The following is a 24,072-nucleotide window of genomic DNA, read 5'->3' on the forward strand; positions in this document are numbered from 1 at the left end:
TTTATGTCGTTCTGTGGTCTCTACAGTATTTAATATGTAACTCATATTTGTGTCTATGTCGTTCTGTGGTCTCTACAGTATTTAATATGTAACTCATATTTGTGTCTATGTCGTTCTGTGGTCTCTACAGTATTTAATATGTAACTCATATTTGTGTTTATGTCGTTCTGTGGTCTCTGCAGTATTTAATATGTAACTCATATTTGTGTTTATGTCGTTCTGTGGTCTCTACAGTATTTAATATGTAACTCATATTTGTGTTTATGTCGTTCTGTGGTCTCTACAGTATTTAATATAAACTCATATTTGTGTTTATGTCGTTCTGTGGTCTCTACTGTATTTAATATGTAACTCATATTTGTGTTTATGTCGTTCTGTGGTCTCTGCAGTATTTAATATGTAACTCATATTTGTGTCTATGTCGTTCTGTGGTCTCTGCAGTATTTAATATGTAACTCATATTTGTGTTTATGTCGTTCTGTGATCTCTACAGTATTTAATATGTAACTCATATTTGTGTTTATGTCGTTCTGTGGTCTCTACAGTATTTAATATGTAACTCATATTTGTGTTTATGTCGTTCTGTGGTCTCTACAGTATTTAATATGTAACTCATATTTGTGTTTATGTCGTTCTGTGTCTCTACAGTATTTAATATGTAACTCATATTTGTGTTTATGTCGTTCTGTGATCTCTACAGTATTTAATATGTAACTCATATTTGTGTTTATGTCGTTCTGTGATCTCTACAGTATTTAATATGTAACTCATATTTGTGTTTATGTCGTTCTGTGATCTCTACAGTATTTAATATGTAACTCATATTTGTGTTTATGTCGTTCTGTGGTCTCTACAGTATTTAATATGTAACTCATATTTGTGTTTATGTCGTTCTGTGTCTCTACAGTATTTAATATGTAACTCATATTTGTGTTTATGTCGTTCTGTGGTCTCTATAGTATTTAATATGTAACTCATATTTGTGTTCATGTCGTTCTGTGTCTCTACAGTATTTAATATGTAACTCATATTTGTGTTTATGTCGTTCTGTGGTCTCTATAGTATTTAATATGTAACTCATATTTGTGTTCATGTCGTTCTGTGTCTCTACAGTATTTAATATGTAACTCATATTTGTGTTTATGTCGTTCTGTGGTCTCTATAGTATTTAATATGTAACTCATATTTGTGTTTATGTCGTTCTGTGATCTCTACAGTATTTAATATGTAACTCATATTTGTGTTTATGTCGTTCTGTGGTCTCTACAGTATTTAATATGTAACTCATATTTGTGTTTATGTCGTTCTGTGGTCTCTACAGTATTTAATATGTAACTCATATTTGTGTTTATGTCGTTCTGTGATCTCTACAGTATTTAATATGTAACTCATATTTGTGTTTATGTCGTTCTGTGTCTCTACAGTATTTAATATGTAACTCATATTTGTGTTTATGTCGTTCTGTGGTCTCTACAGTATTTAATATGTAACTCATATTTGTGTTTATGTCGTTCTGTGGTCTCTACTGTATTTAATATGTAACTCATATTTGTGTTTATGTCGTTCTGTGGTCTCTACAGTATTTAATATGTAACTCATATTTGTGTTTATGTCGTTCTGTGATCTCTACAGTATTTAATATGTAACTCATATTTGTGTCTATGTCGTTCTGTGATCTCTACAGTATTTAATATGTAACTCATATTTGTGTTTATGTCGTTCTGTGGTCTCTACAGTATTTAATATGTAACTCATATTTGTGTTTATGTCGTTCTGTGGTCTCTATAGTATTTAATATGTAACTCATATTTGTGTTTATGTCGTTCTGTGATCTCTACAGTATTTAATATGTAACTCATATTTGTGTTTATGTCGTTCTGTGATCTCTACAGTATTTAATATGTAACTCATATTTGTGTTTATGTCGTTCTGTGGTCTCTACAGTATTTAATATGTAACTCATATTTGTGTTTATGTCGTTCTGTGTCTCTACAGTATTTAATATGTAACTCATATTTGTGTTTATGTCGTTCTGTGGTCTCTACAGTATTTAATATGTAACTCATATTTGTGTTCATGTCGTTCTGTGATCTCTACACTATTTAATATGTAACTCATATTTGTGTCTATGTCGTTCTGAGGTCTCTACAGTATTTAATATGTAACTCATATTTGTGTTCATGTCGTTCTGTGGTCTCTACAGTATTTAATATGTAACTCATATTTGTGTCTATGTCGTTCTGAGGTCTCTACAGTATTTAATATGTAACTCATATTTGTGTTCATGTCGTTCTGTGTCTCTACAGTATTTAATATGTAACTCATATTTGTGTTTATGTCGTTCTGTGGTCTCTACAGTATTTAATATGTAACTCATATTTGTGTTTATGTCGTTCTGTGGTCTCTACAGTATTTAATATGTAACTCATATTTGTGTTTATGTCGTTCTGTGATCTCTACAGTATTTAATATGTAACTCATATTTGTGTTTATGTCGTTCTGTGGTCTCTACAGTATTTAATATGTAACTCATATTTGTGTTTATGTCGTTCTGTGGTCTCTACTGTATTTAATATGTAACTCATATTTGTGTTTATGTCGTTCTGTGTCTCTACAGTATTTAATATGTAACTCATATTTGTGTTTATGTCGTTCTGTGGTCTCTACAGTATTTAATATGTAACTCATATTTGTGTTTATGTCGTTCTGTGTCTCTACAGTATTTAATATGTAACTTATATTTGTGTTTATGTCGTTCTGAGATCTCTACAGTATTTAATATGTAACTCATATTTGTGTTTATGTCGTTCTGTGGTCTCTACAGTATTTAATATGTAACTCATATTTGTGTTTATGTCGTTCTGTGTCTCTACAGTATTTAATATGTAACTCATATTTGTGTTTATGTCGTTCTGTGGTCTCTACAGTATTTAATATGTAACTCATATTTGTGTTTATGTCGTTCTGTGTCTCTACAGTATTTAATATGTAACTTATATTTGTGTTTATGTCGTTCTGAGATCTCTACAGTATTTAATATGTAACTCATATTTGTGTTTATGTCGTTCTGTGGTCTCTACACTATTTAATATGTAACTCATATTTGTGTTTATGTCGTTCTGTGGTCTCTACAGTATTTAATATGTAACTCATATTTGTGTTTATGTCGTTCTGTGGTCTCTGCAGTATTTAATATGTAACTCATATTTGTGTCTATGTCGTTCTGAGGTCTCTACAGTATTTAATATGTAACTCATATTTGTGTTCATGTCGTTCTGTGTCTCTACAGTATTTAATATGTAACTCATATTTGTGTCTATGTCGTTCTGTGGTCTCTACAGTATTTAATATGTAACTCATATCTGTGTTTATGTCGTTCTGTGTCTCTACTGTATTTAATATGTAACTCATATTTGTGTTTATGTCGTTCTGTGGTCTCTGCAGTATTTAATATGTAACTCATATTTGTGTCTATGTCGTTCTGTGGTCTCTACAGTATTTAATATGTAACTCATATTTGTGTTCATGTCGTTCTGTGTCTCTACAGTATTTAATATGTAACTCATATTTGTGTCTATGTCGTTCTGTGGTCTCTACAGTATTTAATATGTAACTCATATCTGTGTTTATGTCGTTCTGTGTCTCTACTGTATTTAATATGTAACTCATATTTGTGTCTATGTCGTTCTGAGGTCTCTACAGTATTTAATATGTAACTCATATTTGTGTTTATGTCGTTCTGTGTCTCTACAGTATTTAATATGTAACTCATATTTGTGTTTATGTCGTTCTGTGTCTCTACAGTATTTAATATGTAACTCATATTTGTGTTCATGTCGTTCTGTGGTCTCTACAGTATTTAATATGTAACTCATATTTGTGTTCATGTCGTTCTGTGGTCTCTACAGTATTTAATATGTAACTCATATTTGTGTTCATGTCGTTCTGTGGTCTCTACTGTATTTAATATGTAACTCATATTTGTGTTTATGTCGTTCTGTGGTCTCTACAGTATTTAATATGTAACTCATATTTGTGTCTATGTCGTTCTGTGGTCTCTACTGTATTTAATATGTAACTCATATTTGTGTCTATGTCGTTCTGTGGTCTCTACAGTATTTAATATGTAACTCATATTTGTGTTTATGTCGTTCTGTGATCTCTACAGTATTTAATATGTAACTCATATTTGTGTTCATGTCGTTCTGTGGTCTCTACTGTATTTAATATGTAACTCATATCTGTGTTTATGTCGTTCTGTGATCTCTACAGTATTTAATATGTAACTCATATTTGTGTTTATGTCGTTCTGTGGTCTCTACAGTATTTAATATGTAACTCATATTTGTGTTTATGTCGTTCTGTGGTCTCTACAGTATTTAATATGTAACTCATATTTGTGTTCATGTCGTTCTGTGATCTCTACAGTATTTAATATGTAACTCATATCTGTGTTTATGTCGTTCTGTGATCTCTACAGTATTTAATATGTAACTCATATTTGTGTTTATGTCGTTCTGTGATCTCTACAGTATTTAATATGTAACTCATATTTGTGTTTATGTCGTTCTGTGATCTCTACAGTATTTAATATGTAACTCATATTTGTGTTTATGTCGTTCTGTGGTCTCTACTGTATTTAATATGTAACTCATATTTGTGTTTATGTCGTTCTGTGGTCTCTACAGTATTTAATATGTAACTCATATTTGTGTCTATGTCGTTCTGTGGTCTCTACAGTATTTAATATGTAACTCATATTTGTGTTTATGTCGTTCTGTGATCTCTACAGTATTTAATATGTAACTCATATTTGTGTCTATGTCGTTCTGTGATCTCTACAGTATTTAATATGTAACTCATATTTGTGTCTATGTCGTTCTGTGGTCTCTACAGTATTTAATATGTAACTCATATTTGTGTTTATGTCGTTCTGTGGTCTCTACAGTATTTAATATGTAACTCATATTTGTGTTCATGTCGTTCTGTGGTCTCTACTGTATTTAATATGTAACTCATATTTGTGTTTATGTCGTTCTGTGTCTCTACAGTATTTAATATGTAACTCATATTTGTGTTTATGTCGTTCTGTGGTCTCTACAGTATTTAATATGTAACTCATATTTGTGTTCATGTCGTTCTGTGGTCTCTACTGTATTTAATATGTAACTCATATTTGTGTCTATGTCGTTCTGTGGTCTCTACAGTATTTAATATGTAACTCATATTTGTGTTCATTTCGTTCTGTGTCTCTACAGTATTTAATATGTAACTCATATTTGTGTTCATGTCGTTCTGTGGTCTCTACAGTATTTAATATGTAACTCATATTTGTGTTTATGTCGTTCTGTGGTCTCTACAGTATTTAATATGTAACTCATATTTGTGTTTATGTCGTTCTGTGGTCTCTACAGTATTTAATATGTAACTCATATTTGTGTTCATGTCGTTCTGTGATCTCTACAGTATTTAATATGTAACTCATATTTGTGTTTATGTCGTTCTGTGATCTCTACAGTATTTAATATGTAACTCATATTTGTGTTTATGTCGTTCTGTGGTCTCTACAGTATTTAATATGTAACTCATATTTGTGTTTATGTCGTTCTGTGTCTCTACAGTATTTAATATGTAACTCATATTTGTGTTTATGTCGTTCTGTGGTCTCTACAGTATTTAATATGTAACTCATATTTGTGTTTATGTCGTTCTGTGTCTCTACAGTATTTAATATGTAACTCATATTTGTGTCTATGTCGTTCTGTGGTCTCTGCAGTATTTAATATGTAACTCATATTTGTGTTTATGTCGTTCTGTGATCTCTACAGTATTTAATATGTAACTCATATTTGTGTTTATGTCGTTCTGTGATCTCTACAGTATTTAATATGTAACTCATATTTGTGTCTATGTCGTTCTGTGTCTCTACAGTATTTAATATGTAACTCATATTTGTGTTTATGTCGTTCTGTGATCTCTACAGTATTTAATATGTAACTCATATTTGTGTCTATGTCGTTCTGTGGTCTCTACAGTATTTAATATGTAACTCATATTTGTGTTCATGTCGTTCTGTGTCTCTACAGTATTTAATATGTAACTCATATTTGTGTTTATGTCGTTCTGTGGTCTCTACAGTATTTAATATGTAACTCATATTTGTGTTTATGTCGTTCTGTGTCTCTACTGTATTTAATATGTAACTCATATTTGTGTTTATGTCGTTCTGTGGTCTCTACTGTATTTAATATGTAACTCATATCTGTGTTTATGTCGTTCTGTGATCTCTACAGTATTTAATATGTAACTCATATTTGTGTTTATGTCGTTCTGTGATCTCTACAGTATTTAATATGTAACTCATATTTGTGTTTATGTCGTTCTGTGATCTCTACTGTATTTAATATGTAACTCATATTTGTGTTTATGTCGTTCTGTGATCTCTACTGTATTTAATATGTAACTCATATCTGTGTTTATGTCGTTCTGTGTCTCTACAGTATTTAATATGTAACTCATATCTGTGTTTATGTCGTTCTGTGTCTCTACAGTATTTAATATGTAACTCATATTTGTGTTCATGTCGTTCTGTGTCTCTACAGTATTTAATATGTAACTCATATTTGTGTTTATGTCGTTCTGTGGTCTCTACTGTATTTAATATGTAACTCATATTTGTGTCTATGTCGTTCTGTGATCTCTACAGTATTTAATATGTAACTCATATTTGTGTCTATGTCGTTCTGTGTCTCTACAGTATTTAATATGTAACTCATATTTGTGTCTATGTCGTTCTGTGATCTCTACAGTATTTAATATGTAACTCATATTTGTGTCTATGTCGTTCTGTGGTCTCTACAGTATTTAATATGTAACTCATATTTGTGTTTATGTCGTTCTGTGGTCTCTACAGTATTTAATATGTAACTCATATTTGTGTTTATGTCGTTCTGTGTCTCTACAGTATTTAATATGTAACTCATATTTGTGTTTATGTCGTTCTGTGATCTCTACAGTATTTAATATGTAACTCATATTTGTGTTTATGTCGTTCTGTGGTCTCTACAGTATTTAATATGTAACTCATATTTGTGTTTATGTCGTTCTGTGATCTCTACAGTATTTAATATGTAACTCATATTTGTGTTTATGTCGTTCTGTGATCTCTACAGTATTTAATATGTAACTCATATTTGTGTTTATGTCGTTCTGTGGTCTCTACAGTATTTAATATGTAACTCATATTTGTGTTTATGTCGTTCTGTGTCTCTACAGTATTTAATATGTAACTCATATTTGTGTTTATGTCGTTCTGTGGTCTCTGCAGTATTTAATATGTAACTCATATTTGTGTTCATGTCGTTCTGTGGTCTCTACAGTATTTAATATGTAACTCATATTTGTGTTCATGTCGTTCTGTGTCTCTACTGTATTTAATATGTAACTCATATTTGTGTTTATGTCGTTCTGTGGTCTCTACTGTATTTAATATGTAACTCATATTTGTGTTTATGTCGTTCTGTGGTCTCTACAGTATTTAATATGTAACTCATATTTGTGTTTATGTCGTTCTGTGGTCTCTACTGTATTTAATATGTAACTCATATTTGTGTTTATGTCGTTCTGTGGTCTCTACAGTATTTAATATGTAACTCATATTTGTGTTTATGTCGTTCTGTGGTCTCTACAGTATTTAATATGTAACTCATATTTGTGTTTATGTCGTTCTGTGTCTCTACAGTATTTAATATGTAACTCATATTTGTGTTTATGTCGTTCTGTGGTCTCTACAGTATTTAATATGTAACTCATATTTGTGTTTATGTCGTTCTGTGGTCTCTACTGTATTTAATATGTAACTCATATTTGTGTTTATGTCGTTCTGTGGTCTCTACAGTATTTAATATGTAACTCATATTTGTGTTTATGTCGTTCTGTGGTCTCTACAGTATTTAATATGTAACTCATATTTGTGTTTATGTCGTTCTGTGTCTCTACAGTATTTAATATGTAACTCATATTTGTGTCTATGTCGTTCTGTGGTCTCTACAGTATTTAATATGTAACTCATATTTGTGTTTATGTCGTTCTGTGTCTCTACAGTATTTAATATGTAACTCATATTTGTGTTCATGTCGTTCTGTGATCTCTACAGTATTTAATATGTAACTCATATTTGTGTTTATGTCGTTCTGTGTCTCTACAGTATTTAATATGTAACTCATATTTGTGTTTATGTCGTTCTGTGGTCTCTACAGTATTTAATATGTAACTCATATTTGTGTCTATGTCGTTCTGTGATCTCTACAGTATTTAATATGTAACTCATATTTGTGTTTATGTCGTTCTGTGGTCTCTACAGTATTTAACCCATTCTGAACGGGCACCCATTTTGGTGTCAGCATCATGTTATGCTTTAGCTATTTAAAAATAGCAGATCTACAAGCTCATATCACGCCACCGAGTGGCGCGATATGAGCTTGTAGGTCTGCTATTTTTGAAAAATCGAAGAACGACTGACATTTTTAGAATCTGATCTCAGGTCAGAATGGGTTCATCAGACCCAGTGTTTGTCTGGCGGAAACCTCGTATGAATCTGATCTCAGGTCAGAATGGGTTAATATGTAACTCATATTTGTGTTTATGTCGTTCTGTGTCTCTACAGTATTTAATATGTAACTCATATTTGTGTTTATGTCGTTCTGTGGTCTCTACAGTATTTAATATGTAACTCATATTTGTGTTTATGTCGTTCTGTGTCTCTACAGTATTTAATATGTAACTCATATTTGTGTTTATGTCGTTCTGTGGTCTCTACAGTATTTAATATGTAACTCATATTTGTGTTTATGTCGTTCTGTGATCTCTACAGTATTTAATATGTAACTCATATTTGTGTTTATGTCGTTCTGTGGTCTCTACAGTATTTAATATGTAACTCATATTTGTGTCTATGTCGTTCTGTGATCTCTACAGTATTTAATATGTAACTCATATTTGTGTTTATGTCGTTCTGTGTCTCTACAGTATTTAATATGTAACTCATATTTGTGTTCATGTCGTTCTGTGGTCTCTACAGTATTTAATATGTAACTCATATTTGTGTCTATGTCGTTCTGTGGTCTCTACAGTATTTAATATGTAACTCATATTTGTGTTCATGTCGTTCTGTGATCTCTACAGTATTTAATATGTAACTCATATTTGTGTTCATGTCGTTCTGTGGTCTCTACAGTATTTAATATGTAACTCATATTTGTGTTTATGTCGTTCTGTGGTCTCTACAGTATTTAATATGTAACTCATATTTGTGTTCATGTCGTTCTGTGTCTCTACAGTATTTAATATGTAACTCATATTTGTGTTCATGTCGTTCTGTGTCTCTACTGTATTTAATATGTAACTCATATTTGTGTTTATGTCGTTCTGTGATCTCTACAGTATTTAATATGTAACTCATATTTGTGTTCATGTCGTTCTGTGGTCTCTACAGTATTTAATATGTAACTCATATTTGTGTTTATGTCGTTCTGTGGTCTCTACAGTATTTAATATGTAACTCATATTTGTGTTTATGTCGTTCTGTGATCTCTACAGTATTTAATATGTAACTCATATTTGTGTTCATGTCGTTCTGTGGTCTCTGCAGTATTTAATATGTAACTCATATTTGTGTTCATGTCGTTCTGTGGTCTCTGCAGTATTTAATATGTAACTCATATTTGTGTTCATGTCGTTCTGTGTCTCTACAGTATTTAATATGTAACTCATATTTGTGTTCATGTCGTTCTGTGTCTCTACAGTATTTAATATGTAACTCATATTTGTGTTCATGTCGTTCTGTGGTCTCTACAGTATTTAACCCATTCTGAACGGGCACCCATTTTGGTGTCAGCATCATGTTATGCTTTAGCTATTTAAAAATAGCAGATCTACAAGCTCATATCGCGCCACCGAGTGGCGCGATACGAGCTTGTAGGTCTGCTATTTTTGAAAAATCGAAGAACGACTGACATTTTTAGAATCTGATCTCAGGTCAGAATGGTTTCATCAGACCCAGTGTTTGTCCGGCGGAAACCTCGTATGAATCTGATCTCAGGTCAGAATGGGTTAATATGTAACTCATATTTGTGTTTATGTCGTTCTGTGGTCTCTACAGTTTGGCAGGACGGAGGTGATCGACAACACTCTGAACCCTGATTTCGTGCGCAAGTTCATGTTGGATTACTTCTTTGAAGAAAGACAGAATTTACGGTTTGACTTGTAAGTAAATTATTTCATTTTTTATATATGTGTGTGAGAGAGAGGGAGGGAGAGGGAGAGGGAGGGGGAGGGGGAGGGAGAGGGAGAGGGAGAGGGAGAGGGAGAGGGAGAGGGAGAGGGAGAGGGAGAGGGAGAGGGAGAGGGAGAGGGAGAGGGAGAGGGAGAGGGAGAGGGAGAGGGAGAGGGAGAGAGGGAGGGAACTGGTTCCCATAACAACAGAAGCTCCAGTGGAATGAATGGAGGTACTGGTATATAGGAGTTGACAGATGCCTTCAGGGAGAGAAAAAAACACATTTAACCCCTTCTAGTCTGGTGAGCTGAGCAGCGCACTGCAGTTCACTATGGATTATCGCCTACACAACACACCATCACACTACCAGAACCCTACATTCACTACAACACACCTTCACACTACAGACCTACAAGCTCATATCGCGCCACCGAGTGGCGCGATACGAGCTTGTAGGTCTGCTATTTTTTGAAAAATCGAAGAACGACTGACATTTTTAGAATCTGATCTCAGGTCAGAATGGGTTGATCAGACCAGTGTGTGTCCCGTGGAAACCTCGTATGAATCTGATCTCAGGTCAGAATGAGCTAATGCTCCGTTGATGGTCAAACGGGTTGGTCTTGTGTATGTTCACTTTATCCTTTCTTCTAGGCACTAGTCAGTGGGCACTGGGCACCCTGTGTCCTTGTTCCATGTTGCATCATGTAAACAGGAACATAAACCATATCACTGTATATTCAATATTAAATATCTTTTTTAAATGCATGGTGTAGCCCTTTAACCCATTCTGACCTGAGATCAGATTCATACGAGTTTTCCACTGGACACACACTGGTCTGATTAACCCATTCTGACCTGAGATCAGATTCTAAAAATGTCAGTCGTTCTTCGATTTTTTTCAAAAATAGCAGACCTACAAGCTCGTATCGCGCCACTCGGTGGCGCGATATGAGCTTGTAGATCTGCTATTTTTCAATAGCTAAAGCATAACATGATGCCGACACCAAAATGGGTGCCCGGTCAGAATGGGAAAAATACCTTTTTCATATCAAATTGGCCAAATTATCAAATAAGACAAGAAAGAGGCAAGCATTGTGAACATACAGTATATATTATATACAAGCTCACAACGCCTCGCAGTGCAAGAGCTTGTAGCTATTTTCAGTGTTTACGGGAAGAGTCAAACTAAATGTAATGCCTACAATTACAATTTACAATTACAATTACTAAGTGGCCTATAGAGCAGTAATTCTCTTTTTGTATTTGTTTCAAGGACCCCCCAGTTTAGTAGGCATTACCTAGGCACAGATCCCCATAACTCAGAGAATGAACAAAGGCTCCATTTGTTCACTCTCTGACTTACAGATCCATGTGTTGTCTCCGGTAACAAGAAGACTCGCCCCGTTTCTGTTTTCCTCCCAGAATGTTCCCCAGTGAGGGGTGGGAGAGGCTGGACAGCAGACGGCTGGACTTTGAATTTCTCTAACTATAAACTTTCATGACAGCAGACAGCCAAATATATATATACAAATATAATTTATGAAAATCTACTACATTGAAGTCTGTTCACAGAAGTTGTTGTAGGATATGTGGGGATTATCTGACGAGGTACCATTTGTGTGCAAAACCTTACATAATACTAAATAATACTAAATTGTTTATAGGGTCAATATAAGTAAAATAATATAGCCTTTCCACAGGAGTATCTTTTTATATTTTTCCAAAAAGAATACAAACAGCCAATAGTATTACAAAGTTATCCCCCTCACTGGTGACAATTCCGGGAGGAAAAACGGGCAAGCACCGGGTCGAGTCTTCCGGTATTCTTGTCTCCACCATTGGGAGAGAGTATGTTTTGCACTCCGTCCGTGTGTGTGTCCGTCCGTGTGTGTGTCCGTCCGTGTGCGTGTCCGTCCGTCCGTCCGTCTGTGTACAGCTAATCTCCGGCACCGTTAACCCGGTCGATGCCATATTTTGCACACACACTCCCTGGATGCCAACGATGAACCTCTGCCCCAAATTTGTCCAGAACGGCCTGTTATAGCACCACCTTGGTGGTGCTAGGCTGACTTTTGAAAAACACATTTCTTTATATAATTTATATTCTGATTTAAATTTAAATATGAATTAAGTTCAGATTCTGTCCAAAGATCCCGCAAATTGTATTTGTTACACACTATCTCTATAGTCAATAGTCATGTGTTCAAGACGGATCTGTCTGATATTTGACGTTCCATCCTAAATGGCTAACATTGGCTTTCAACGTTTGCAGCAGACCTACAAGCTCGTATCGCGCCACCGAGTGGCGCGATACGAGCTTGTAGGTCTGCTATTTTTGAAAAATCGAAGAACGACTGACATTTTTTTAATCTGATCTCAGGTCAGAATGGGTTAATCAGACCAGTGTGTGTCCAGTGGAAACCTCGTATGAATCTGATCTCAGGTCAGAATGGGTTAATATAGCACCACCAACAGGTGGACTTTTGCAAAACCCATTTTTGGAACAAAATGCCTCAAATCATCCAATTGCCATCCTAGCCGTGAGAAGAAATGGCACCCTTTTCACATTGGCCTGTTATTCACTCTCTTGAGGTTTTGCTGCCCTTAGCAGATCTACAAGCGTGAGCTTGTAGATCTGGGAAAGTAAAATGGAACAAACTGGTTAAATAAACGGGAATAAATGACATAACGTTCTAACCGCAATAACTTTAGACGGTCACAATTATTTTGCACAATCGTCATAATCGTTTCCATGTTGAAAATAAATAAAGAAAGAAATTCAAACATTTTCCAAAAAATAGCAGCCATAGCAGATCTATAAGCTTGTAGATCAGCGATCTACAAGCTTATTAATTAATATTTTGAAATGCGCAAAACACAATTAAATCGTCAAATGAAGCCTGTCGTTATAGTTATACAGGGACACGTGAGCCTAAGTAAACTAATTTGATAAATAATAATAATAATAATAAAACTTTATTTGTATAGCACCTTTCATGACATGAAATGCAGCTCAAAGTGCTTTACAGAACAATGGAGAATAAAAGAAAAGCAAGGCAACGACATTAAAAAACAAGCAGTAATGCAATACAGTGAGGACATGAATAACAAAAAATACAAGATCAATTAAAAGCAATGTTGTAGAAGTGGGTCTTGAGCTGAGCTTTAAAAATGTCTACAGAGGCTGCCTGACGAAGGTACAGTGGGAGTTTGTCCCACGCCGTCGGCCCGTAGAAGCAAAAAGCTGCTTCCCCGTATTTTTTAGTTGCCATTTTTTTTGGGCAAAAGATAAAGTAAACTAGAATTCAATGTTGATATAGCTCTAATCTGATTCATGGCTTTAACGTTATAATAATGCATTCAAGTTTTATGTTTCAAGGTTGCATGACTCAAGTTAATCTCATTAACTGTCTTGATATATGTGCCTGTTCTTGTATACCCATTGGGGGGTTTTATTTAGCTAATGCTCTCTGTTTTTGCTTAGCATTTCTGCTTCGACAAAGTTCAGAGAATATGTCCCAAAGCGCGGAGCCTTTAACGCCAAATTTAAGTGTATATTTGTTGCAATAAATGGTCAATCTACTTTGACCTGAGTGTTTCCTGTCTAAATTGCTATTATCTGTGTGACAATTAATCGTCAACTTAAATGTTGTTGATGTGACAGCCCTACATTCATAAGAGATTTTTTTTAAATCTATATACAGTACATTTACAAGGTGTGTGTGTGTGTGTGTGTGTGTGTGTGTCAATTTGACACTTGCATTCAGCCTACTATGCTGTGTGATGTGTGTGTGTGTGTGTGTGTGTGTGTGTGTGTGTGTGTGTGTGTGTGTGTGTGTGTGTGTGTGTGTGTGTGTGTGTGTGTGTGTGTGTGTGTGTGTGTGTGTGTGTGTGTGTGTGTGTTTACGTATGTGCGTCTGAAAGCCCAGTAGGAATGCTTGATGGACTATAAATAGCATCGGGAGACCTGCAGCTATTGTGTGTGAGTGTGTGTTCAATGTCTAGCATGTGCCTCCATCACTTTGACAATTGCTCAGTGTGACTGGCTGCTGTGCGTGCGTGCGTGCGTGCGTGCGTGCGTACATCTGTGTGTGTGTGTGTGTGTGTGTGTGTGTGTGTGTGTGTGTGTGTGTGTGTGTGCATGCATTGCATACATGTTTCTCTGTGCGTGCATATCTTTCATGGTGTCTGAGACCAAGTAACCGATATATGGCTCTGGTTAGTCTGCAATGGCTCAGGCTAATGAGCTATTTTCTGTGAAGAGGTTTGTTTGGTGTACCTTGTTGTAAACTCGTAATACATAAAATATCATAATATTCTCTGTCAAAACCAAGACTGTTACTTTTCAGGATTCAAATTTAATCCATTCTGACCGGGCACCCATTTTGGTGTCAGCATCATGTTATGCTTTAGCTATTGAAAAATAGCAGATCTACAAGCTCATATCGCGCCACCGAGTGGCGCGATATGAGCTTGTAGGTCTGCTGTTTTTTTTAAATCGACAAGAACGACTGACATTTTTATATAATCTGATTTCAGGTCAGAATGGGTTAATCAGACCAGTGTGTGTCCAGTGGAAACCTCGTATGAATCTGATCTCAGGTCAGAATGGGTTAACCCTGAATTCTTTCCATGTTATGATTATCCAAGTTATCTAAAATAGCCAATCTACACGGACAGGATACATTCAAGACATTCAAAAGAAGGAGAAAAAAAAAGAAAAAAAATGGAAATGATGTTTCTTTGTGTATGTACAGTATGTTCCGAAAACTGAACTGAACTACTTGCTCACAACGCGACACCTTATCCCATTCTGACCTGAGATCAGATTCATACGAGGTTTCCACTGGACACACACTGGTCTGATGAACCCATTCTGACCTGAGATCAGATTCTAAAAATGTCAGTCGTTCTTCGATTTTTCAAAAATAGCAGACCTACAAGCTCGTATCGCGCCACTCGGTGGCGCGATATGAGCTTGTAGATCTGCTATTTTTCAATAGCTAAAGCATAACATGATGCTAACACCAAAAGGGGTGCCCGGTCAGAATGGGTTAATTATGACCACTTTTGTCATTTTGTGTGATACTGTAGTGTACCAAAGTAGGGCATTTATTTGCAACAAAACATAAACAGTTGAAAGACTGAGACACAAGGTTTATTGTCCCCCGACGTCAACGTTATGTTGGTTTGCTCCAGAGCTTTGCTTTGGATGAAGTGAAAAGTCTTTATTTTTAACTGAAGTTTTCTTCCTTTATTTAAGATTGCCCCCAAAAACTGAGGACACCGGGGCCTGGGATTTGTGTGTGTGTGTGTGTGTGTGTGTGTGTGTGTGTGTGTGTGTGTGTGTGTGTGTGTGTGTGTGTGTGTGTGTGTGTGTGTGTGTGTGTGTGTGTGTGTGTGTGTGTGTGTGTGTGTGTGTGTGTGTGTGTGTGTGTGTGTGTGTGTGTGTGTGTGTGTGTGGGGGGGGGGGGGGGGGATAGAGTTCAATTACACACACTGTCACACACAGAGTCATTACGGGGCCTATTCACCAAAGTGTTTCTTGCAGAATAAATGGCCACAAGTTTGGCCGCAGAAAAGAGCAATTCAATTTTAGTGGCGGATGAAATGACCTGAGCTGTCAAACACTTTCTCCGGTCGCTGAGTGAACTGGCAGTGTGATTGGCTGAGTGAACTGGCTGTGTTTGGCTGAGTGAACTGGCTGTGTGATTGGCTGAGTGAACTGGCTGTGTGATTGGCTGAGTGAACTGGCTGTGTGATTGGCTGAGTGAACTGGCTGTGTGATTGGCTGAGTGAACTGGCTGTGTTTGGCTGAGTGAACTGGCTGTGTGTTTGGCTGAGTGAACTGGCTGTGTGATTGGCTGAGTGAACTGGCTGTGTGATTGGCTGAGTGAACTGGCTGTGTGATTGGCTGAGTGAACTGGCTGTGTGATTGGCTCTCGTGTCGCCCAGACAATCAGCCCCACATGGGAGGAGGAGCGTCCCTTCTTGTGGTTGTTGGGGTGTAGTCCCCAAGGGGCCAGTGAGGCGCTCCAACGTTGAAGCACTGGGCCCTAGTGGTAAGAGGAAGGACTGCAGGCGGACCCGTGGATTCATGCCGAGTCAACCCCGTGCAGCTGGGCTTTAACATTGAGCGCTCGGTTGCACTTCCGCATTTGGGCACCAAAGTTTGTGCCCAAATCGAAAAAAAGGCGGAAGTAGACGGTCCTTCCGGGAGCTTCAAAACGCCACTGAGCAACTTCCACTGACATGAATAGCGGAGGGGGCGGAGCTTCGCGCCAGATCAGTCACTATCCTTTTAATACTCTATGGTAGTCCCTGACGTGTTCCGTTTCCTTCCTGTCTTACAGGTACGACGTTGACTCCAAGAGTGCCAACCTGTCCAAACATGTGAGTACCAATTTGACAAATTATGTTTCATTCTTATTCATTATTTTATCGTCAGTGTACACAGGAAGCACGGAGAGAGCAGCCGAGTGACATGCTGCAGATGATCTGGCAGGACACGCTGTTAGGCATTAGAGCCCCATGTGGTGTGAGCTGTAGGGTCACCCCAGTGAGCCCTAAGCATTGAGCTGTAGGGTCACCCCAGTGAGCCCTAAGCATTGACCTGTAGGGTCACCCCAGTGAGCCCTAAGCATTGACCTGTAGGGTCACCCCAGTGAGGCCTGAGCATTGACCTGTAGGGTCACCCCAGTGAGCCCTGAGCATTGACCTGTAGGGTCACCCCAGTGAGCCCTAAGCATTGACCTGTAGGGTCACCCCAGTGAGCCCTGAGCATTGACCTGTAGGGTCACCCCAGTGAGCCCTAAGCATTGGGCTGTAGGGTCACACCAGTGAGCCCTAAGCATTGGGCTGTAGGGTCACCCCAGTGAGCCATAAGCATTGACCTGTAGGGTCACCCCAGTGAGCCCTAAGCATTGACATGTAGGGTCACCCCAGTGAGCCCTAAGCATTGACATGTAGGGTCACCCCAGTGAGCCCTGAGCATTGACCTGTAGGGTCACCCCAGTGAGCCCTAAGCATTGGCCTGTAGGGTCACCCCAGTGAGCCCTAAGCATTGGGCTGTAGGGTCACCCCAGTGAGCCCTAAGCATTGGGCTGTAGGCTCACCCCAGTGAGCCCTAAGCATTGACCTGTAGGGTCACCCCAGTGAGCCCTAAGCATTGACCTGTAGGGTCACCCCAGTGAGCCCTAAGCATTGACCTGTAGGGTCACCCCAGTGAGCCCTAAGCATTGACCTGTAGTTTCACCCCAGTGAGCCCTAAGCATTGACCTGTAGGGTCACCCCAGTGAGCCCTAAGCATTGGCCTGTAGGGTCACCTCAGTGAGCCCTAAGCATTGACCTGTAGGGTCACCCCAGTGAGCCCTAAGCATTGACCTGTAGGGTCACCCCAGTGAGCCCTAAGCATTGACCTGTAGGGTCACCCCAGTGATCCCTAAGCATTGACCTGTAGGGTCACCCCAGTGAGCCCTAAGCATTGGCCTGTAGGGTCACCCCAGTGAGCCCTGAGCATTGGGCTGTAGGGTCACCCCAGTGAGCCCTAAGCATTGGGCTGTAGGGTCACCCCAGTGAGCCCTAAGCATTAGGCTGTAGGGTCACCCCAGTGAGCCCTAAGCATTGACCTGTAGGGTCACCCCAGTGAGCCCTAAGCATTGACCTGTAGGGTCACCCCAGTGAGCCCTAAGCATTGACCTGTAGGGTCACCCCAGTGAGCCCTAAGCATTGGCCTGTAGGGTCACCCCAGTGAGCCCTAAGCATTGACCTGTAGGGTCACCCCAGTGAGCCCTAAGCATTGACCTGTAGGGTCACCCCAGTGAGCCCTGAGCATTGACCTGTAGGGTCACCCCAGTGAGCCCTAAGCATTGGGCTGTAGGGTCACCCCAGTGAGCCCTAAGCATTGACCTGTAGGGTCACCCCAGTGAGCCCTAAGCATTGGGCTGTAGGGTCACCCCAGTGAGCCCTGAGCATTGACCTGTAGGGTCACCCCAGTGAGCCCTAAGCATTGACCTGTAGGGTCACCCCAGTGAGCCCTAAGCATTGACCTGTAGGGTCACCCCAGTGAGCCCTAAGCATTGGCCTGTAGGGTCACCCCAGTGAGCCCTAAGCATTGACCTGTAGGGTCACCCCAGTGAGCCCTAAGCATTGACCTGTAGGGTCACCCCAGTGAGCCCTAAGCATTGACCTGTAGGGTCACCCCAGTGAGCCCTAAGCATTGACCTGTAGGGTCACCCCAGTGAGCCCTAAGCATTGACCTGTAGGGTCACCCCAGTGCACCACTCACTTCACACAGGTGTGATTCTTTTAAAGCAACACCACGACTTTGCAGTAATAAAAGGCCTGCATTCAGAAAGTTGAAATTCAAAATAATTAAATTATACTTAGTACCAAGAGCAGATCTGTCCCATTTCACATGTTTAGTATAATCTTTCGAAAATCACCAATCCATAACCTCTCACCACGTCATTTTCATAATTATTTCATCAGTTTTCATCTCTCACTAACTCACTCACACACTCACTCACACACACACACACACACACACACACACACACACACACACACACACACTTTCTCTGACTCACCTATCTCCATCACCCGCTGTCTTGCTGTCCGTTGTCACTGTTCACTTTATAGATGTCCCGCAGCGAGAGACAAAGACTGCCTTTTATGTCAGTGGTTTATGTCAGTGGTTCCCTACCTGAGGGGGGGGAGGGGGGGGGGTGATCCAAGTATTTTCCTGTGCACTTTCTCGGTTCAAAGTATTTTCCTGTGCACTTTCTCGGTTCAAAGTATTTTCCTGTGCACTTTCTCGGTTCAAAGTATTTTTGCACTTTCTCAGTTCCAAGTATTTTCCTGTGCACTTTCTCAGTTCCAAGTATTTTCCTGTGCACTTTCTCGGTTCCAAGTATTTTTGCACTTTCTCAGTTCCAAGTATTTTCCTGTGCACTTTCTCGGTTCCAAGTATTTCCCCGTGCACTTTCTCGGTTCCAAGTATTTTCCCACAGACTTTAATACTTTGAACTGAGAAAGGATCCCCATAGCAACCGGAGCAATGCTGAAAGGTAAATTGACGGTCACCGCTTTCATATAGTTACGACCGTAGACACATCTGTCACTTTGACAAGTAAGCTCCGTTTGAAAAATGCTTATACCTGATTTTCTGCCTGGTTTTTTTTAGCAATTTATGTGAAACGTCCTACACACAAACACAATCTATGGACCATTATCTGAAATGTGTACGTGAAAACATGAACATCGAACACACTGTAGTAATGGACAATGATCCAATAACATAATCATAATCATAATCATATCGCGCCACCGAGCTTGTAGGTCTGCTATTTTTTTTTAAATCAAAGAACGACTGACATTTTTTAGAATCTGATCTCAGGTCAGAATGGGTTAATCAGACCCAGTGTGTGTCCAGTGGAAACCTCGTATGAATCTGATCTCAGGTCAGAATGGGATAAACCAGGATATACGATTGTTATCAAAAACACTGAATGATTTTGCTGTTTACAATGGAACAACTGATTGTGTCAGTGTAGCAGCTCTTGGCCTTTTGGACCTTGGAAGTCTGTGTGTTCAAATCTGGGTACTGACAACTCAGACTATTATTGTGACCTTTGGTCGCAATCACAGTGTCTGTGAGTGTGAGTTTATGACTGTCTGTACAGGAATCAAAGAAAAGCGTCCTGTTCGGTGTGTCCTCCAGACAGCCTCTGAGGTCCTCTGTGCTGAGTGTGCTCATAGTCTGTCTGGAGGACGACACCACCATTCATTTCAACACCTAGAGCCTAGAGGGCAGTGAAGCTCATAGAGCCTAGAGGGCAGTGAAGCTCATAGAGCCTAGAGGGCAGTGAAGCTCATAGAGCCTAGAGGGCAGTGAAGCTCATAGAGCCTAGAGGGCAGTGAAGCTCATAGAGCCTAGAGGGCAGTGAAGCTCATAGAGCCTAGAGGGCAGTGAAGCTCATAGAGCCTAGAGGGCAGTGAAGCTCATAGAGCCTAGAGGGCAGTGAAGTGAAGCTCATACCTAAGCTATTTTGTTGATGTTTCATCCGTTTTAGTCTAGGAAAATTGGCCTCAGATCCTGTGCAGCAGGGGCGTGGCCCAGTGCGTTGCGTTTCAAATGAAATGCGAATCAAAAGACAGGGGCGGGTTCCACATGGAGCGGGCGGCGCTACATCTAAATAAGACGGAAGGGAAACAATTGCTCCTTGAGCGGTGGTGTTCCTACTACAATTCAATTTGGAATTGGATTCCCTTCGGACTGTTTTCATGGTATGCACAGACAGTGCTTCAGACCGGAAAGGGGAGTGTCCGCTCAGATTCTGAGCGCAACGTACTTCCCTCACAGGGATACGGTCCTTTTTCCCCAGAAGTCTTTCTCGCCCGCCTAGTGGCGAAAAATAAAACTTCTGGGAACTCAGATTACATCCGTTTCAACAGCATTGATTGATTGATTGATTGAGTGATTGATTGACAGTTTGCATAATTACAGTATATTACATACAAGTACAACTCAATACAAAAACTGTTAACTGTGAGTGGACGACACCATGCATTACACTTGTTTACAATAGGGCCCGCCATTTTCAATTCATCAAACCATTTAGAGACGTAAGAATCTTTTGAAATGATAATTAAAAAACCTAAATGTAGGAAACCAAAAACAGAGGGGTATTCACTCGCGACCCATACAAACGTATCCGTGGCCCACGTACAGTATGGGTCCTGACCAGTGTTGGGGAAGTTACTTTAAAAAAGTAAGGAATTATAGTTATCGTTACTTATCTTAAAAAAGTAATTTGTTACTTTACTTATGAAATTATGAAAGTAACTACTTTACTTTACTTTACTTTACTTTACTTTACTTTAAATAATAATAATATAAAAAACGATTTAAAAGAAGGTTTTTTGTTCTGTCGCACAGTAAGAGAAAAGACAACTCCCTCTTAACATTATGAAATGTAGTGGAACAATTTTGACAGGCATCTTTATAGAGATATTCTATTTCATCAAATGTATTTTTGAGCTCATCTTCCATTTTAGAATATTCACTGTTCAGGTATTTGGAAAATGTATTTCTGCACATTGGCCCTGCTTTCACTGGCATTTTGCTGACCAAGGAACAGACTCCACCGGCGTTGAGAGGGGAAGCATTTCCTCAACAACATAGGCTACCTATAGCAAACATTTTGTCAAGTTGACTCTTGGTGACATCATGCTACTGTGGCCATTTAAAATCCATATTTCCAACCCACAAAGCAACCGATCTCGCTGTCATGATCCGCATTTGCCATTTTAGCGTGTGGTACTGTATTATGATTTTCGTTCAACCCGCGATTTCTGTCTGTGTAGTGTCTATGTACAGTATGCGTTACAAGGGTTTGTGTGTCTGTGACTAAATGTGTTACTGTTTACGACAGCCAGTAAGCCCGCCCACCCTGTAGACTGTCCCTGATTGGCTTACCCTGAAATCTGGCCCTACGTTAGCCAATCAATGACCTCTTCTGCCACTTGCTTTTATCAAGTTAGGGTGTATCAAGCCATGTGGGCTGAGAGGCTATAGTATGACACAAACGCACAAACAAAACTGTCAACACAGAGAGCGCTCTCTCTCTCTCTCTGCACTGCAGTCAGCAGCACAGAGACGCTTGTATGATACAATTTACAATTTACAATTTAAGCAAGAACAAAAGCATGGGAATACATCACATAAAAGCATTTATCATGAAACATGCGTAAGCTAAGAAAGTAACAGTGGAATATCTATATAATGAAACTATACATACACTATACATATAAACTATACATATTTACTACTCACGGAGCTGCCAGACTTTTCACTGATCACATAAGTTGACATAACGCCATAACGCGGGTAACGCTCGCACAATAACCATAAGGCCGTTATGGAATGGGGAAATGTAAAGCGTTAGGTTACAAGTTACTGCAAATAGTAGTTACGTTAGGTAACGTAACGCGATGTAAGGGCGTTAGTCACAACACTGGTCCTGACCCACTGTTTGGGAATTGATTGATTGATTGAAATATTTATTAACAGTTTGCAGAATTTACAGTACATTTCAAGCACAAACTCAATACAAAGACTGTTAACTGTGAGTGGACGACCCAATTAAGCATTACACTTGTTTACAACAGGGTCCACATTGTTCAATTCATCAAAAAAACGGAAACGGTGGTATAGAGGCCCACAACATGCCCACAACGATACTGAATCGAGCAACTTTAAAACGGTCTCGGGTCTTATGGGAATAAGCCTGAATAGATGATAAAATGACCAAAAGTGTTTTTGAAAGTGAATTAGCCCTTTAATATCCCTTTTGAGTCATTATCTTGAGAGAGTGGCTTAGAAATGTGACCTCCTATGCGGCAGACCCGGGTTCGAATAGTAATTAAGTAAGTGGAGTCTGTAATAACGTTGTTTAATACAACTTCTACGTGACGAGTTTACTTTATGCAGAAGGTGATAGTCGATAGTCGTCGTCGTCCCCCACCCGTTTTAGTGCATTTTTAACCCATTCTGACCTGAGATCAGATTCATACGAGGTTTCCACTGGACACACACTGGTCTGATGAACCCATTCTGACCTGAGATCAGATTCTAAAAAAATGTCAGTCGTTCTTCGATTTTTCAAAAATAGCAGACCTACAAGCTCGTAGCGCGCCACTCGGTGGCGCGCTATGAGCTTGTAGATCTGCTATTTTTCAATAGCTAAAGCATAACATGATGCTAACACCAAAATGGGTGCCCGGTTAGAATAGGTTAAAAGCCTTTAGCCTTGTGTGCGTTATGTCATGTGATGTTTAATTGTCTGAATGTATCTTGTCTATTCATGCATGTATCTCAAAAATCTGTTATGAAGAAAAACACAGTTTTGATAAACACATCCAAGGACATTGTTTTTATATGACTTGGTGCCCATGATATGTATCAAAATATAGACTTGAAGGTTACTGTATTATTAAAAAAAATGTACCATCTACCATTACAGAGTAAATCACAGTTGAAAGTCGCTTAGTCATATACAATAAACCTCACAATAGTGAACAAATAGCCATGACCGGTATAACTCTCATTGGAAAAGCGTCCCTTTTATTTTTTTATGACTACTAACATAATAAATAAACACTATAATAAATATTACAGAAATAAATAAATAATAAATACAAAACAGTTACTCCTCTCCACCCTCTGCAGTCCAGTTGTTCTTGACGTTGACTGTGTGTGTGTGTGTGTGTGTGTGTGTGTGTGTGTGTGTGCGTGCTAAATAAAAAAACACCCATCTCCGTTGAGCCTCCATTATAACCCGATTTTCAAAGCGCTATATCTCCAAAGGTTCGAGAGCTGTCCATGGTGCGCCGCCGCGCACCCGACCATCGTAAATCATTTGTGATTTTCATCAGCATAAACTTGACTTTGTATCTGTATAAATTACAGTTTTGGAAACAAACAAACTTGTTCCTACCTTTTTGGTCTTGTTTTGACAGTAAACACAACAACTACATGACGAGAAATAGCAGATCTACAAGCTCATAGCACGCCACCGAGTGGCGCGCTATGAGCTTGTAGGTCTGCTATTTTTTTTAAATCGAAGAACGACTGACATAGAAACATAGCCTTTTCAGAAAACTGTCAGGATGTAGAAGACATTTTTTAGAATCTGATCTCAGGTCAAAATGGGTTAAGCTAATGATCTGGGGACCCCGTCCCCCCCCAACATCATTTGGGGGGACCCCCAGTTCGGGAACCACTGCTATAAGTAATA

At 38.8% G+C, this 24,072-nt stretch overlaps 1 pseudogene across 1 annotated transcript in view; it reads left to right on the forward strand.

The window, feature by feature from the left end:
- The window catches only part of LOC310853137 (copine-8-like), a 119,001-nt pseudogene that overhangs the window by 53,711 nt on the left and 41,218 nt on the right, over positions 1–24,072 (forward strand). The window contains exons 4-5 of the transcript XR_014571110.1: positions 10,160–10,263; positions 16,627–16,666. The product of XR_014571110.1 is annotated as a copine-8-like (transcript). The remainder of the gene's footprint in view (positions 1–10,159; positions 10,264–16,626; positions 16,667–24,072) is intronic.

This window comes from Protomyctophum parallelum (assembly GCF_964188405.1).
Source record: "Protomyctophum parallelum genome assembly, chromosome: 22".
NCBI lineage: Eukaryota > Metazoa > Chordata > Actinopteri > Myctophiformes > Myctophidae > Protomyctophum > Protomyctophum parallelum.